Source organism: Scyliorhinus canicula, chromosome 8, assembly GCF_902713615.1.
Source record: "Scyliorhinus canicula chromosome 8, sScyCan1.1, whole genome shotgun sequence".
Taxonomy (NCBI): domain Eukaryota; kingdom Metazoa; phylum Chordata; class Chondrichthyes; order Carcharhiniformes; family Scyliorhinidae; genus Scyliorhinus; species Scyliorhinus canicula.
This window is the reverse complement of record NC_052153.1, coordinates 82,456,993-82,473,914: the sequence shown is the minus strand read 5'-3', so window position 1 is coordinate 82,473,914 and position 16,922 is coordinate 82,456,993.

The following is a 16,922-nucleotide window of genomic DNA, read 5'->3' as shown; positions in this document are numbered from 1 at the left end:
GCATGAAGATCCCGCCTGCTTCAATCACGCACTACATCCATTTACAGAATACTGCAAGCTCAGATCAAATTTCCATGTTCAGTTTCAAGCAGGAAATTAAAATAGTCACTTCTTAATAGTATTGAACTAGGTAGGCTAAAACTGAACTTTTACAGTCCCTCCATTAAAATGTCTAATGAAATCTTGAACGATCCTAAGATTGGCACCTTCACTACTTTATCTAGAAAATCATTCCTGATGTTTATCAGTCTTTACATCAAGAATTCTTCCCATTTCCTGTCTTAAAATGTCCTTCCACCAGTTTTAGTTATATCCACTTGTTCTAACGTTTGGTTTACCCTGAAGTGATGTCTTTAATATGCTAATTAATATCCGGTATACTGGCATAATGTCCTGTCTTAGTTGCTTATTTTCAAGGCTAAAAAGTTTCTCTTGTTGTAACTAATTCTCTATTGTCTTGTATCAGCCCTCTGGCTCTTGTACAACATTAAATTTGTACCAGTTGAACAATTCTAACAGATGAGCATTTGCAATGGAGAGGATTGAGACAGGGGAGGTGTGAGACAGCACTCAGACAGAAAATTACCAACAAGAAAACACCTCCCATAAAAATGTACAGGAGGAAGCTCGAACTTTAAGGAAACAGACATTTTGACAGGATCACACTTCAATGGAATCGATCAATTCTGATTTAGAAGGAAAATGAATGATCGAGTATAGGGTAAAAAAAGACCCTTGCTCACATACTATTGCTTTTACAGACCTTTGTTTTCACTGGCATTCTGACAGTAACACTTATGTAAAGTAGCATAGTTACCCTCCAGCATGACTACTGTTGCCATGGTACTTCTAGGGCTTTTAGCATAATTGGAGCAGTTCCGAAAACTTGAAACTGCTGTGTGAAATGTTGGTGAAAGAATCCAAATCCACACATTGGATTAGGAAGTGGAAAAAACAAGGTTTGTGAGTTGAATCTGTAACTCTTCTAAGACTTGGACAGTGTTTCATTTGACTGGTGCCATTTTGTATTCAATTCATGAATCCAATAATCACCAAATTCCGCTCATCATTAAGATGATTTCATAGTCATGGGGCGGAATTCTCCGCTTGTGGGAAAAATCGTGAAGGCCGTCGTGAACTCGGCTTGCGTCAAGGCGGCGTGCCAAGAATGACGCGACAGCGGCGCCTATGTGACGCCAGCCGTGCATGCGCAGGTTGGTCGGCTCCAACCCGCGCATGCGCGGCTGACGTCACGACGGCTGATGGCTCAATCCCGCGCATGCGCGGTTGCCGATTTCCCCTCCGCTGCCCCGCAAGATGTGGCGGCTTGATCTTGCGGGGCGGCGGAGGGGAAAGAGTGCGTCCCGTTGAGACGCCAGCCCAACGATCGGTGGGCACCGATCGCGGGCCAGTCCCCTCCCGAGCACGGCCGTGGTGCTCACTCCACTTCCCACCCCCCACAAGCTTCAAACGGGCCTTTGGCACCCATGTTCACGACGGCAACGACCAGGTGTGGTTGCCGCCGTCGTGAAACGGTCACGAACGGCAGGCTGCTCGGCCCATCCGGGTCGGAGAATTGCCGGTCGCCGTGAAAAACTGCGAGTGCCGATTCTTCCGAGCAGGGTGTAGGAGAATCGCGGGGGGCACCAGGGGGGCGTGAAATGAGTCGCCCGGCCCTCCCGCGATTCTCCGCTCCCCACGCCGGGTGGGGTGAAATTCCACTTTTACCAAAGAAATTAGAAAATGCCTCATGTCACACCACTATCAGCTGTTGATCAAATTTACGAACCATGGGTTCATGTAATTTAACTGTAAAAAATAAACCACTGGGACGGCTCCTCTACCACTGCTGCCGGCCAGGTACTCCACCAGCCCGGTAGTGGTGGAGACCCTGCGGATATGGGGCCAGTGGAGGAGGCATGTAGGGGAGATGGGGGCGTCGGTTTGGGCACCAATCTGCGACAACCATCGTTTTGCCCCCGGGAGTATGGATGGGGGGTTTCAAGCATGGCGGCGGGCGGGGGTGGGAAGGGTGGGCGATATGTTCCTGGAAGGGAGCTTTGCGAGTTTGAGGAGCTTGGAGGAGAAATTTGGTCTGGTAAGGGGAAATTATTTTAGGTACCTACAGTTGCGGGACTTTGTTCGTAGACAGGTCCTATCTTTCCCACGCCTCCCGCCAATGGGGATCCAAAACAGAATAGACTCTAGGGGGGAAGAAGGGGAGGGTAGAGTCTCTGATATTTATAAGGTGCTAATGAGGGAGGAAGGGTCCCAGACGGAGGAACTGAAACTTAAATGGGAGGAGGAGCTAGGCGGGGAAATAGAGGACGGGCTGTGGGCAGAGGCCCTGAGTAGGGTAAATTCGACCGCGACATGTGCTAGGCTCGGGCTGATTCAATTTAAGGTCGTTCACCGGGCCCACATGATGGTGGCTCGGATGAGCAAATTCTTTGGGATAGAGGACAAATGCGCTAGGTGCGCGGGAGGACCAGCGAACCATGTTCACATGTTTTGGGCATGCCCTAAGCTTAGGGGGTACTGGGAGGGATTTTCGGGCGTCATGTCCCGGGTGCTAAAAACAAGGGTGGCGATGGGTCCAGGGGTGGCAATCTTTGGGGAGTCCAGGGGGAGAAAGAGGCCGATGTTTTGGCCTTTGCTTCCCTGATAGCCCGGCGACGAATACTATTGGCGTGGAGGGACTCAAAGCCCCCAAAGACTGAGTTGTGGCTTGCGGACATGTCAAGTTTCCTGGGTATGGAAAAAATTAAGTTCGCCTTGAGGGGATCTGTACAGGGGTTCGCCCGGAGGTGGCAACCATTTATTGACTTCTTTGCGGGAGAGTGAGCGTCAGCAGGGGGGGGTTAGAGTAGAGTAGAGTAGGAGGGATAAAATGGCAGGTAGTACCGGTGGGAGAGGAGCGGGCTTGTGCAATATGTTACGATTGAAGTATTGAATGTACGTGGATGTTTGCACATTTTTGCCTTTTTTGCTTTCTTTCTGTTGATGTCTGTAACTGTTTACAAAGCCAAAAACTACCTCAATAAAATTGTTTATTTAAAAAAAAACAAAAAAAAACCCATTGGGTCCAATCTAACCAAATGGGAACAGAATTTCATAGCAAATGCGTTTAGCCGAGTGTTTACCGCCGCTCGCAGTTATCTAACGTGACTCTGGTTAGGAGCCTCACCAGGAAACGTGCAACCGAGGCTGCACATAATCGCGTTTCCTGCACTGAGGAACCCTGCTCGCTGGAACTCCTCAGTGTAAGGAGAGTTCAGGATGCCATTTTTAAATGCCGTCCCAGTCTCTCATCCCCCCCCCCCCCCCCCCCCCCCCCCCCCGCTGCCCCCGAACCTCCACAAAGCCCCAACCCAACAATAAGGAGTTCCTCAGGTCCCCGCACTCCAACTCACATGCGCATGGCATCCCCGGGCTCAATCTATGTCAGTAAAAAAATGCCAGCTTGGCACCTTGGCAATGTCTGCCTGGCACCCTTACAGTACCCCTGCCAGTTGGCAGTTCCACCTGGGCACCATGGCAGTGCCAGGCTGCCACCCAGGTAGCACTTCCAGAGTGCAGGCCAGTACCAGCAGTGCCAGGGTACCACCCTGCCCAGAAGGCAAGCACCTGGGGCCTCCGATCCCTTGGGAGGTCTCATGAGTGGGGGCCAGTGCTGAACGACGCTTGCCCGATGTCTCCGAGGCGAAGAAGATAGATACCAACACCTCGGTTACCTCAGGGAACTGTTTTTTGAGTGAGACTAACTGTTTTGCTGTAATATATAGAATTGCCACAATGGTGGGATTCACGTCGCGATATCAGAGCGGGGTCTCCCGGCATCTACCGGCCACATTGACTATCAGGCCCAACATGGCCAGTAGATCTCATCCAGTATTCATCAAAATAACTCTTAAAATATTTTATTTTGCCAGTAGATTCAAATTACACAAACAAAAATCATATAACTGATCATTTAAAAACATTTCTTTACCTGATATCCAAATCAGTATTCAGATAGGTTGTTCTAAAAACAATGATCTTGAAATGGAACGAAAAATAATTAATGTTTATATATGACAGGCTATAATATCCTCAAAGATTGCTCAAGGGACGAAGAGGATAAGTAAGTAATAATATCTTCAGTATTAAAATTTGTGCAGCACCTAATGGAAATGGAGGACTGATTACAATTATTTCCAATAAGGAACTTGTCTGAGAGATATGCTACAAGGCACAGAATCTTCAGATGATCGAACTGTTCTTTGATCAAAGTGCTTGTGCCCAAATCAAGCATGGTAGGGCGGAGGGGATGTAAGACCTCCCTGGAAACAAGTGGAGGCATCTATGGAAAGGAGTTTCTCAGGTACAGTGAAAGGCAGCAGTGTGACCTTCAACAAGCCCCGCACAACAAACTCAGTGCTGCAATTCACATAATAGCCGTCAGATAAAACCAAGGCAAAAATGGACCTTCCGCGGTTGAACTGAGAATGCACTAACTTAAGCATGTTGGTACTTACAATCACTTTTCCCTTAATGGATTGAAGATTTTTAATTATTTGTTCTCAGTGTCCCAGGGGTACATTGAGATTCTTCACACCCCAAACCTTCAGCCACAAATCATAGAACCACTACTGTGCAGAAGGAGGCTGGTCGGGTCATCGGGTATGCACCGATCCTCTGAAAACGCACTCTACCTAGGCTCACTCCCGCACCCTATCCCTGTAAACTCACCTAGCCTTTGGAGACTAAGGGGCAATTTATCATGGCTAATCCACCTAATCTGCACATTTTTAGACTGTGGGAGGAAACCAGAGCACCCGGACGAAATCCACGCAGACATGGAGAAAATATGCAAACTCCACACAGTCACCCAAGGTCAGAATCGAACCCGGGTTCCTGGTACTGTGAGGCAGTAGTGCTAACCATTGTGCCACCGTGCCTTATTCACTCAAGTCCTTACTTGAATGAACTCCATATGATATGTAATTGCCCTCTCTGCATTCCCATTATGCTTGATGACACCTGGGTAGGAGTTTGTCTCATTTGTAACTGAGGTGGGTGGATTAATACTGCCTGCTTTCTTGTTACAAGAGAAGACAAAGAGAGCAAGTGCAAATTGTCTTTTTCCAGTTCTTTTCACTGATATTCATTAATGCACTTCAAGAGAGGTATGCATACTCAAAACCTAATGACTTATGAAATGAGTAGTGTGTTGGTGTTTTCTATCAACATTGCACCTTTGACTTTTATCTACTTGTTCATTAAAATTCAGGAAGATATAAAACGCGGCCAGAAATTACTCAGGATGGGAGTAAACAATACCAGATTGAAAATAAGTATGAGCAATCAACTGTTCCCATTCATTTGTCCTGTTAATGAGAATTATACACAAAATGTTGATGAAAGTCATTAATTTAATTTAATATTGTGACCAACTGCAATGTATATAATTTTGATAACTTTTTTTTTTAAATTTAGATTAGCCAATTATTTTTTCCAATTAAGGGGCAATTTAGCGTGGCCAATCCACCTACTCTGCACATTTTTGGGTTGTGGGGGCGAAACCCACGCAGACACGGGGAGAATGTGCAAACTCCACACGGACAGTGACCCAGAGCCGGGATCGAACCTGGGACCTCAGCGCCGTGAGGCGGTTGTGCTAACCACTAGGCCACCGTGCTGCCCATAATTTTGATAACTAAATAAAGCTCCATTTTTAAATGGTTTTGAAATTTATCTAATTACTGTCAATTGCAAATATCATTCTTTACATCTCATTGATGTTGACAGCTCTGCACAATGTCTGACTGAAAGAAACCAACAGATGTCCAGTTATAAAAGCAAATCCTTGCAGTTGCTGGAGTCTGAAATAAAATCACAAAATATTGGGCAATCTCAACAGGTCTGACCGCATCTGTGGAGAAAAAGAGAGCTAATGTCTCGAGTCTGGATGACTCTGGCATTTCACATAAATTCTGCCGAATACATTTTCTCAGTGGTGTTGTTGAGGAGCCCATTTATTGGTAGCAAATAGGCAAGTAAGATTATTAAATTCAACCGAGCAGATATCTTTCCTCAGTCCAATAACAGGTTGAAATAACAATACCTGTTCACTCTCCCGGCCAGGTTTTGCATTCCAAACGCTGGCCCCAACCACAGAACCCACCCAGTAGATGCAGGCTCCAATCTCAGCTTTTGGTGAATGAGAGGAGTGACAGCATTTGAGCAAGTACAGAGGAACAGAATTCAGGAGAATGGGAAACACATGCATTGGTAAGAAGGGAGGGTGGATCAGAAACATTAGAGGAGTTAAGAGGCGAAATCAAGAAAAGAGTAGTAGTATCAAGGGCAGTGCCTCTCCCACAAGGTATTTGAGGAAAAGCCACAGAATCAGTTGATCTGCGAATGAGGCTGTGAAAATTTACAAAATTCACTGCTGTCAGATTGCGCAGCTGGAGTATACCAAATGACAGGTACCCCATGCACCCCACAATGTTGTAGCTGAGGGCTGCAATATCATGGATTCCAGAGACAAGTCGCAACTGGAAGAGGGGGTGCAGGGCTGTTGGGTGTTGAAGGTGTATATAAACCATGATGAGAAGTCTAGCAGAATTGTCTGCAACGTTTTACACAGAACAATAGAAAATAGGAACAGGAGGAGGCCATTCGGCCCTTTGAGTCTGCTCCTCCATTCATTATGATCATGGTTGATCATCCAATTTAATAGCCTAATCTCGCTTTCCCCCATATCCTTTGATCCCCTTCATCCTAAGTGCTATATCTAACTGCTTCTTGAAAACATGCAATGTTTTGGCCTCAACTACTTCCTGTGGTAATGAATACCACAGGCCTGTGGTGATCTTTGTGAGGGGTTTACAGAATGGACACTTGAAGCCTCTTTTAAGAACTAAACTTATTTTATTTACACTACTAAATTAGAGTTTGACACTTATTCCCAATAGTAAACATATCTATATAAGAATTAAACTACACTTACTGACACTATCTTTAGCTACTGACTATGACTATAATATGTTAACTAGCTCTGCAATACACTTCAAACGTTGTCTTCTTCAGCTCTAATCCACTCTCCCCCAGAAGTCCAAGAGCCTGTGCAATATATCGTACTGTTCCTTAGCTCTCTCTAGTGACTAGGCTTAACATGACGTTAACTCTTCACATGCTGTACATTTGTATAATGTCACAAGGCTGACCACTCTCTGGGTAAAGAAACTTCTCCTTATATCTGTCCTAAATGGTCTACCCCATAACCTCATATTGTGCCCCTTGGTTCTGTCTACACGACCATCGGGAATATCCTTCCTGCATCTATCCTGACTAGCCCTGTTATAGGTTTCTATGAGATTCCCCCCTCATTCTTCTGAACTCCAGCAAATATAATCCTAACTGATTCAATCTCTACTCAAACGTCAGTCCCGCCATCCCAGTGTGATAAACTTTTGCTGGACTCCCTCTAGAGCAAGAACATCCTTCCTTAGATGAGAAGACCAAAACTGCACAGAATATTCCAGGTGTGGCTTCACCAAGGCCCTGTTAATTGCAACAAGACTGCTCCTGTACTCAAATCCTCTTGCAACGAAGGCCAACATACTTTTTACTTTCTTTACCACCTGCTGTACCTTCATGCTTACCTTCAGTGACTGGCGTATGAGAACACCAAGGTTGCATTGCACATTCTCCTCTCCTAATTTATGGCCATTCAGATAATAGTCTGTCTTCTCGTTTTTGCTATCAGTGGTAATACCACTTATATATATGTGTGTGCCTCTATTAGGGGATGTACAATAGTACCGGCTATTACAGGTTTGTCGGTAAGCCCCTGCATAGTTTGTTGGTAAGCCCCTGCCGGCTAGCTCCGCCCACAGGAGCAGTATAAATATCCATGAGGTCTCCTGAGCTGCCATTTTACAGCTCCACTTGAGGTAATAACATCTCACGGTAATAAAGCCTCTTTTGTACCGTTTCGTGTTTCTGTGTGCAATTGTTAGCGCAACACTACCAAAGTGGAGAATCTCGAATTTCTCCAAATTGTACTGCATCTGCCATTCATTTGCCCACTCACTCAACTTGTCCAAATCACAGTGAAGGATCTCTGCATCCTCCTCACAGTTCAGCCTCCAACACAACTTGGTATCATCTCCAAATTTGGAGATATTACATTTTGTTCCCTCATCTAAATTATTAATATATATATTGTGAATAGCTGGGGTCCTAGCACCGATTCCTGCAGTATCCAAATAGTCACTGCCTGCCAATTTGAAAAAGACCCATTAATTTCTACTCATTGTTTCCTGTCTGCCAATTAGTTTTCTATCCATCTCAATACACTTCCCCCAATCCCATGCACTTTCATTTTACACACTAATCTCTTAGGCAGGACATTGTCAAAAGCCTTCTGGAAGTACAAATATACCACATCCACTGGCTCTCCCTTGTCATCTCTACTAGTTACATCCTTGAAGAATTCCAGATTTGTCAAGCATGATTTCTCCTTCATAAATCCATGCTGACTCTGTCCAATCCTGCCACTATTTTCGAAGTGATCTGCTATTAAATCTTTGATAATGGATTCTAGAATTTTCCCCATTACTGACGTTAGGTTTAGTAGTCTATGATTCCCTGCTTTCTCTCTACCTTCGTTTTTAAATAATGGAGTTACATTAGCTACCCTCTAATCACAGGAACTGTTCCAGAGTCTATAGAATCCTGGAAGGTGTCCACCAATACATCCACTATTTCTTGAGCCACTTCCATAAGTACTCTGGGATGTATCAGGCCCTGGGTATTTATCAGGCTTCAATCCCATCAATTTCCCCAACATCATTTCTCTACTAATATTGATCTCCTTCAGTTATTCTCTCTCACCAAACCCTGAATCCCCAACATTTCTGGTATCTGATTTGTGAAGACAGAACCAAAGTATGTATTCAATTGCTCAGCCATTTCTTTGTCCCCTGTTTCTGACTGTAAGGGACCTATGTTTGTCTTCACCAATCTTTTTCTCTTCACGTACATATAGAAACCTTTACAGTCCGTTTTTGTGTTCCCCGTAAGCTTAGTCTCACACGCTATTTCCCCCTTCTTAATCAAACTCTTGGTCCGTCTTTGCTGAATTCGAAACTGGTCCCAATCCTCAGACCTGTTTTTTTTCTTGGCTAATTTGTATGCTTCTTTTTGGAACGGATACTATCTCTAATTTCCCTTGTAAGCCATGGATTGGCCACCTTTCCCATTTTACCTTTGTGCCAGATAGGAATAAACAATTGTCTACAGTTTCCCTCTGCGGTCTTTGAATGTTTGCCATTGTCTATCGACTGCCGTCCATTTAAGTAACATTTCCCAATCTATCATAGCCAGTTTGCACCTCATACCATCGGAGATTCCTTTTTTAAGATTCAGGACCCTAGTCTCAGAATCAACAACTTCACTCTCCATCTTGATGAAAAATCCTATCATATTATAGTTGCTCATCCTCAAGAGGACCGCACGACTAGATTAGAGATAGATAGATAGAGAAATACAGCACAGAACAGGCCCTTTGGCCCACGATGTTGCGCCGAACTTTTGTCCTAGGTTAATCATAGAATTTTGGACAATTTGTCATGGCCAATCCACCCAACCTGCACATCTTTGGACTGTGGGAGGAAACCGGAGTACCCGGAGGAAACCCACGCAGTCACGGGGAGGATGTGCAGACTCCACACAGACAGTGACCCAAGTCGAAATCGAACTTGGGACCCTGGAGCTGTGAAGCAATTGTGCTATCCACAATGCTACCGTGCTGCCCTTAAGAAGTTAACCTACACTCCCTTATTCTACCCTAATCCAAGTACCTATCCAATAGCCGTTTGAAGGTCCATAAATTTTCCGACTCAACTACTACCACAGGCAGTGCATTCCATGCCCCCACTACTCTCTGGGTAAAGAACCTACCTCTGACATCCCCTCTATATCTTCCACCATTTATCTTAAATTTATGTCCCCTTGTAATGGTGTGTTCCACCCGGGGAAAAAGTCTCTGACTATCTACTCTATCTATTCCCCTGATCATCTTATAAACCTCTATCAAGTCGCCCCTCATCCTTCTCCGTTCCAATGAGAAAAGGCCCAGCACCCTCAATCTTTCCTCGTATGACCTACTCTCCATTCCAGGCAACATCCTGGTAAATCTCCTCTGCACCTTTTCCAAAGCTTCCACATCCTTCCTAAAATGAGGTGACCAGAACTGCACACAGTACTCCAAATGTGGCCTGACCAAGGTTTTGTACAGCTGCATCATCACCTCACGGCTCTTAAATTCAATCCCTCTGCTAATGAACGCTAGCACACCATAGGCCTTCTTCACAGCTCTATCCACTTGAGTGGCAACTTTCAAAGAACAATGAACATAGACCCCAAGATCTCTCTGCTCCTCCACATTGCCAAGAACCCTACCATTAACCCTGTATTCCGCATTCAGATTTGTCCTTCCAAAATGGACAACCTCACACTTGTCAGGGTTAAACTCCATCTGCCACTTCTCAGCCCAGCTCTGCATTCTATCTATGTCTCTTTGAAGCCGACAACAGCCCTCCTCACTGTCCACAACTCCACCAATCTTCGTATCATCTGCAAATTTACTGACCCACCCTTCAACTCCCTCATCCAAGTCGTTAATGAAAATTACAAACAGCAGAGGACCCAGAACTGATCCCTGCGGTACGCCACTGATAACTGGGCTCCAGGCTGAATATTTGCCATCCACCACAACTCTCTGTCTTCTATCGGTTAGCCAGTTTGTTATCCAACTGGCCAAATTTCCCACTATCCCATGCCTCCTTACTTTCTGCATAAGCCTACCATGGGGAACCTTATCAAATGCCTTACTAAAATCCATGTACACTACATCCACTGCTTTACCTTCATCCACATGCTTGGTCACCTCCTCAAAGAATTCAATAAGACTTGTAAGGCAAGACCTACCCCTCACAAATCCGTGCTGACTATCCCTAATCAAGCAATGCCTTTCCAGATGCTCAGAAATCCTATCCCTCAGTACCCTTTCCATTACTTTGCCTACCACCGAAGTAAGACTAACTGGCCTGTAATTCCCAGGGTTATCCCTATTCCCTTTTTTGAACAGGGGCACGACATTCGCCACTCTCCAATCCTCTGGTACCACCCCTGTTGACAGCGAGGACGAAAAGATCATTGCCAACGGCTCTGCAATTTCATTTCTTGCTTCCCATAGAATCCTTGGATATATCCCGTCAGGCCCGGGGGACTTGTCTATCCTCAAGTTTTTCAAAACGCGCAACACATCTTCCTTCCTGACAAGTATCTCCTCAAGCTTATCAGTCTGCTTCACGCTGTCCTCTCCAACAATATGGCCCCCCTCATTTGTAAATACTGAAGAAAAATACTTGTTCAAGACCTCTCCTATCTCTTCAGACTCAATACACAATCTCCCGCTACTGTCCTTAATCGGACCTACTCTCACTCTAGTCATTCTCATATTTCTCACGTATGTGTAAAAGGCCTTGGGGTTTTCCTTGATCCTACCCGCCAAAGATTTTTCATGCCCTCTCTTAGCTCTCCTAATCCCTTTCTTCAGTTCCCTCCTGGCTATCTTGTATCCCTCCAGCGCCCTGTCTGAACCTTGTTTCTTCAGCCTTACATAAGTCTCCTTCTTCCTCTTAACAAGACATTCAACCTCTCTTGTCAACCATGGTTCCCTCACTCGACCATCTCTTCCCTGCCTGACAGGGACATACATATCAAAGACACGCAGTACCTGATCCTTGAACAAGTTCCACATTTCACTTGTGTCCTTCCCTGACAGCCTATGTTCCCAACTTCTGCACTTCAATTCTTGTCTGACAGCATTGTATTTACCCTTCCCCCAATTATAAACCTTGCCCTGTTGCTCGCACCTATCCCTCTCCATTACTAAAGTGAAAGTCACAGAATTGTGGTCACTACCTCCAAAATGCTCCCCCACTAACAAATCTATCACCTGCCCTGGTTCATTACCAAGTACTAAATCCAATATGGCCTCCCCTCTGGTCGGACAATCTACATACTGTGTTAGAAAAGCTTCCTGGACACACTGCACAAACACTACCCCATCCAAACTATTTGATCTAAAGAGTTTCCACTCAATGTTTGGGAAGTTGAAGTCGCCCATGACTACTACCCTGTGACTTCTGCACCTTTCCAGAATCTGTTTCCCAATCTGTTCCTCCACATCTCTGCTGCTATTGGGGGGCCTATAGAACACTCCCAACAAGGTGACTGCTCCTTTCCTATTTCTAACTTCAACCCATATTACCTCAGTAGGCAGATCCCCCTCGAACTGCCTTTCTGCAGCTGTTATACTATCTCTAATTAACAATGCCACCCCCCCACCTCTTTTACCATCCTCCCTAATCTTGTTGAAACATCTATAACCAGGGACCTCCAACAACCATTTCTGCCCCTCTTCTATCCAAGTTTCCGTGATGGCCACCACATCGTAGTCCCAAGTACCGATCCATGCATTAAGTTCACCCACCTTATTCCTGATGCTTCTTGCATTAAAGTATACACACTTCAACCCATCTCCTTGCCTGCAAGTACTCTCCTTTGTCATTGTTACCTTCCCCACTGCATCACTACGTGCTTTGGCGTCCTGACTATCGTCTACCTTAGTTGCTGGACTACAGATCCGGTTCCCATTCCCCTGCCAAATTAGTTTAAACCCTCCCGAAGAGTACTAGAAAACCTCCCCCCCAGGATATTGGTGCCCCTCTGGTTCAGATGCAACCCGTCCTGCTTGTACAGGTCCCACCTTCCCCAGAATGCGCTCCAATTATCCAAATACCTGAAGCCCTCCCTCCTACACCATTCCTGCAGCCACGTGTTCAACTGCACTCTCTCCCTATTCCTAGCCTCGCTATCACGTGGCACCGGCAACAAACCAGAGATGACAACTCTGTCTGTCCTGGCCCTTAACTTCCAGCCTAACTCCCTAAACTTGTTTATTACCTCCACACCCTTTTTCCTACCTACATCGTTGGTACCAATGTGCACCACGACTTCTGGCTGCTCACCCTCCCCCTTCAGGATCCTGAAGACACGATCAGAGACATCCCTGGCCCTGGCACCCGGGAGGCAACATACCTTTCGGGAGTCTCGCTCGCGACCACAGAATCTCCTATCTATTCCCCTAACCATTGAATCTCCTATTACTATTGCTTTTCTATGCTCCCCCCTTCCCTTCTGAGCCCCAGAGCCAGACTCAGTGCCAGAGACCTGGCCGCTGGGGCCTTCCCCCGGTAGGTCATCCCCCCCAACAGCATCCAAAACGGTATACTTGTTTTGAAGGGGAATGGCCACGAGGGATCCCTGCACTGTCTGCCTGTTAGTTTTCTTTCCCCTGACTGTAACCCAGCTACTCTTGTCCAGTACCTTTGGTGTGGCTACCTCCCTGTAACTCTTCTCTATGACCCCCTCTGCCTCCCGGATGATCCGAAGTTCATCCAGCTCCAGCTCCAGTACCTTAACACGGTCTCTGAGGAGCTGGAGTTGGGTGCACTTCCCGCAGGTATAGTCAGCGGGGACACCAGTGGTATCCCTCACCACCCACATCCTACAGGAGGAGCATGCAACTGCCCTAGCCTCCATCCCCTCTTACTTTACAGAATTAGCTGCCCTGTGGACCAACTGGACCTCCGCCCTCCGACTCTGCTCCCAGTCAGCTGTACTCTAAACTCCTGGTTCCCTTCACGCTCTTTGATAAATATAGGAAATTAAATGAAAGGAGTACCTTACTCCCTCCTCACCTAACTCCCTCAGTCACCAAACTCTCACTGTAGCACTCAAATGCCACAAGCTCAGCACTCCCTCAGTCACCAAACTCTCACTGTAGCACTCAAATGCCACAAGCTCAGCACTCAGTGCAAACAAAGTCTGCACTGTATCTAGCCCCTATTTATACTGTGACTCTAGCTTCTAAAAACTGGCCTAATGCAATTAACTAATTAACAAGCTCCAGCTGCAAGTAAGTCCAAGTAGAACCTTGTTTAAAGCTGATTCAAAATTCACCTTCTTATAGACCAAACAGCAACTTTTAAGTTAATTAACTAAATAAAAGAAATACTAGACTTTAAATAACCCTTATACTCCCTCAGTCACCAAACTCTCACTGTAGCACTCAAATGCCACAAGCTCAGCACTCAGTGCAAACAAAGTCTGCACTGTATCTAGCCCCTATTTATACTGTGACTCTAGCTTCTAAAAACTGGCCTAATGCAATTAACTAATTAACAAGCTCCAGCTGCAAGTAAGTCCAAGTAGAACCTTGTTTAAAGCTGATTCAAAATTCACCTTCTTATAGACCAAACAGCAACTTTTAAGTTAATTAACTAAATAAAAGAAATACTAGACTTTAAATAACCCTTATACTCCCTCAGTCACCAAACTCTCACTGTAGCACTCAAATGCCACAAGCTCAGCACTCAGTGCAAACCTTAGATTGCTAATGATTCCATTCCCATTACAGAGTATCCAGTGCAGGATGGCCTGCTCTATCATTGGTTGCTCAACATACTTTTACGCAATTGTATAGGGCAGTGGTGAGGCCACACCTGGAGTATTGTGTGCAGTTTTGGTGTCCTTAGCCGAGGAGCAATGTTCTTGCTGTGCAGGGAGTACAGCGATGATTTACCAGGCTGATTCCTGAGATGGCGGGACTGTCATGTGAGGAGAAACTAAATCGGCTAGGATTATATTCATTGGAATTTAGAAGAGTGAGAGGGGATCTCATAAAAACTTACAAAATTCTAACAGGATTAGACAGCGTAGATTCAGAAAGAACATTCCCGATGGTGGGGGAATCCAGAACAAGGGTTCATAGTTTGAGGATATGGGGTAAACCTTTTAGGACTGAGATGAGGAGAAATTTCTTCACCCAGAAAGTGGTGAATCTGTGGAATTCACGACCACAGAAAGTAGTTGAAGCTAAAACGTTGTGTAATTTCAAGAAGGAATTAGATATAGCTCTTGGTGCTAAAGAGTTCAAAGGATATGGGGGAAGACGGGGTCAAGGTATTGAACTTACTGATCAGCCATGATCATAATGAATGGCGGATCAGGCTTGAAGGGTCGAATGGCCTCCTCCTGCTTCTATTTTCTATGTATGTTTCTATGTATTGGTCCAGAAACCCATCCTGTATACCAGGGGTGGGCAAACTTTTCCGTGCAAGGGCCACATTCAGAAATTCACAATTTTAAAGGGTCGCATAGTATATTAAGTAAAATAATTAATATTTAAAATAGCCAAAATAAAAGCAATTAATTTTTATTAATTAATATTTTAAAGTAGAAACTTTACATGAAACACATTTATTTGAAAAACAAAGTAACTCAGTTTAAAGAAAAAAAAGCAATTAATTTTTATTAATTAATATTTTAAAGTAGAAACTTCACATGAAACACATGTTGTGCCGAGCAATGATCACCCTACTCAAGTCAACGTAGCCACCCTATACCAGTAACCCAACAGCACCCCCCATTAACCTTTTTTTTAATGACTTGATCTTGGTGGGCCGCATAAAGACCTTTGGCGGGCCGCATGCGGCCCGCGGGCCGTAGTTTGCCCACCCCTGCTGTATACACTCAAAGAATTCCTCCTCTACAGTATTGCAGCTAATTCGATTTGCCCAATCTATATGCAGAATAAAATCGCCCACAATTATGGATGTTTCTTTATCACATGTGTCTCAACCCACAATCCCATCTGAAGATCAGCTGTTTTGATTGGCAGTTTTCTTTAAGGTGAGCGTGTTTAACTAATACCATACAGCTCACCTCACTTATTTGCTGAATGTGCATCTATGTGCTCGTTGGCTGGCCAGGCTGGGATTTCTGACCTCATTTCTTCTTGGTGCTTAATGTTAAAGCTCCCTCAAGTACAATAGGCCATTTGGCTAAGGTACTGGGGTACAGCTAGGCACACAGTAAGAAGGTAACAGTTTACAGAAAAGAGAAAACTGGCAGAGGAAATGGGCAAGAAAAAAATGTGTTCTTTAATTGATTAATTTTTCACAGATGGAGCAGGAAGTGGCAGGCAACATTTGGTGCAGGAACAACTAATCACTATATTTTCACCTGATTGTTAATTTGAGCAAAAAAGTGATTCGTATCCTTTACTCTGAAAGAGATAATTGGAATGCAGCCTTAGAATGCTGCATTTCTTTTGATGCTGAATAAGCCAATTCTGAAACGACAGTCTGATGCAAGTTCTACATGTGAAGTTGTCCCCTGCTCGTGGGGATGTTGATCTCTTCCTGGCACCTTGCTTGCAGGGCTGACACCTGCAGTGGAAATTCTAAAACCCCCTGTTGTTGTGGTGATGAACCCCTTCCCACAGCTGATGTGGGCACTTGCATTGGTCATCAGCTAAAGTTTCCCACTTATCGACATTGATGTTGAAGGTTTTCATGTCTCTTTCGACTCCATCCTTGAATCGGAGCTTTGGGCATCCTACTGGTCTCCTGGTCCGGGGTACAGCCCCATAGCACATCCTTGGGGGTGTGGATATGAGGTATGAGAAAGAGAAGTCCATTTGGGCCATCGAACCTGGTTATGTATCAAGGAATACATCACTGCTGGTGAAACGTCATGCGATCTGTAGTGGCATCAGCAGAGTGTTTTTACGTGGGCTTTCAGTTCTCCATCTTAGGTTGTATGAGCAACATCTTCTAATAAAACTTTGCATCATGTTTGTCAGAATCCAGATGTGCAGCACCTCCATACATTTTCTCTTTGTGGCACTTAGAGAATGTAACAAAAAAGAAAACTGGTGACGAGGATTGAGGCAAAGAGAAAAATTTGGGCTGTGACCCAAATCATCGACAAGAAATGTTGCGCCGAGAAAAGAT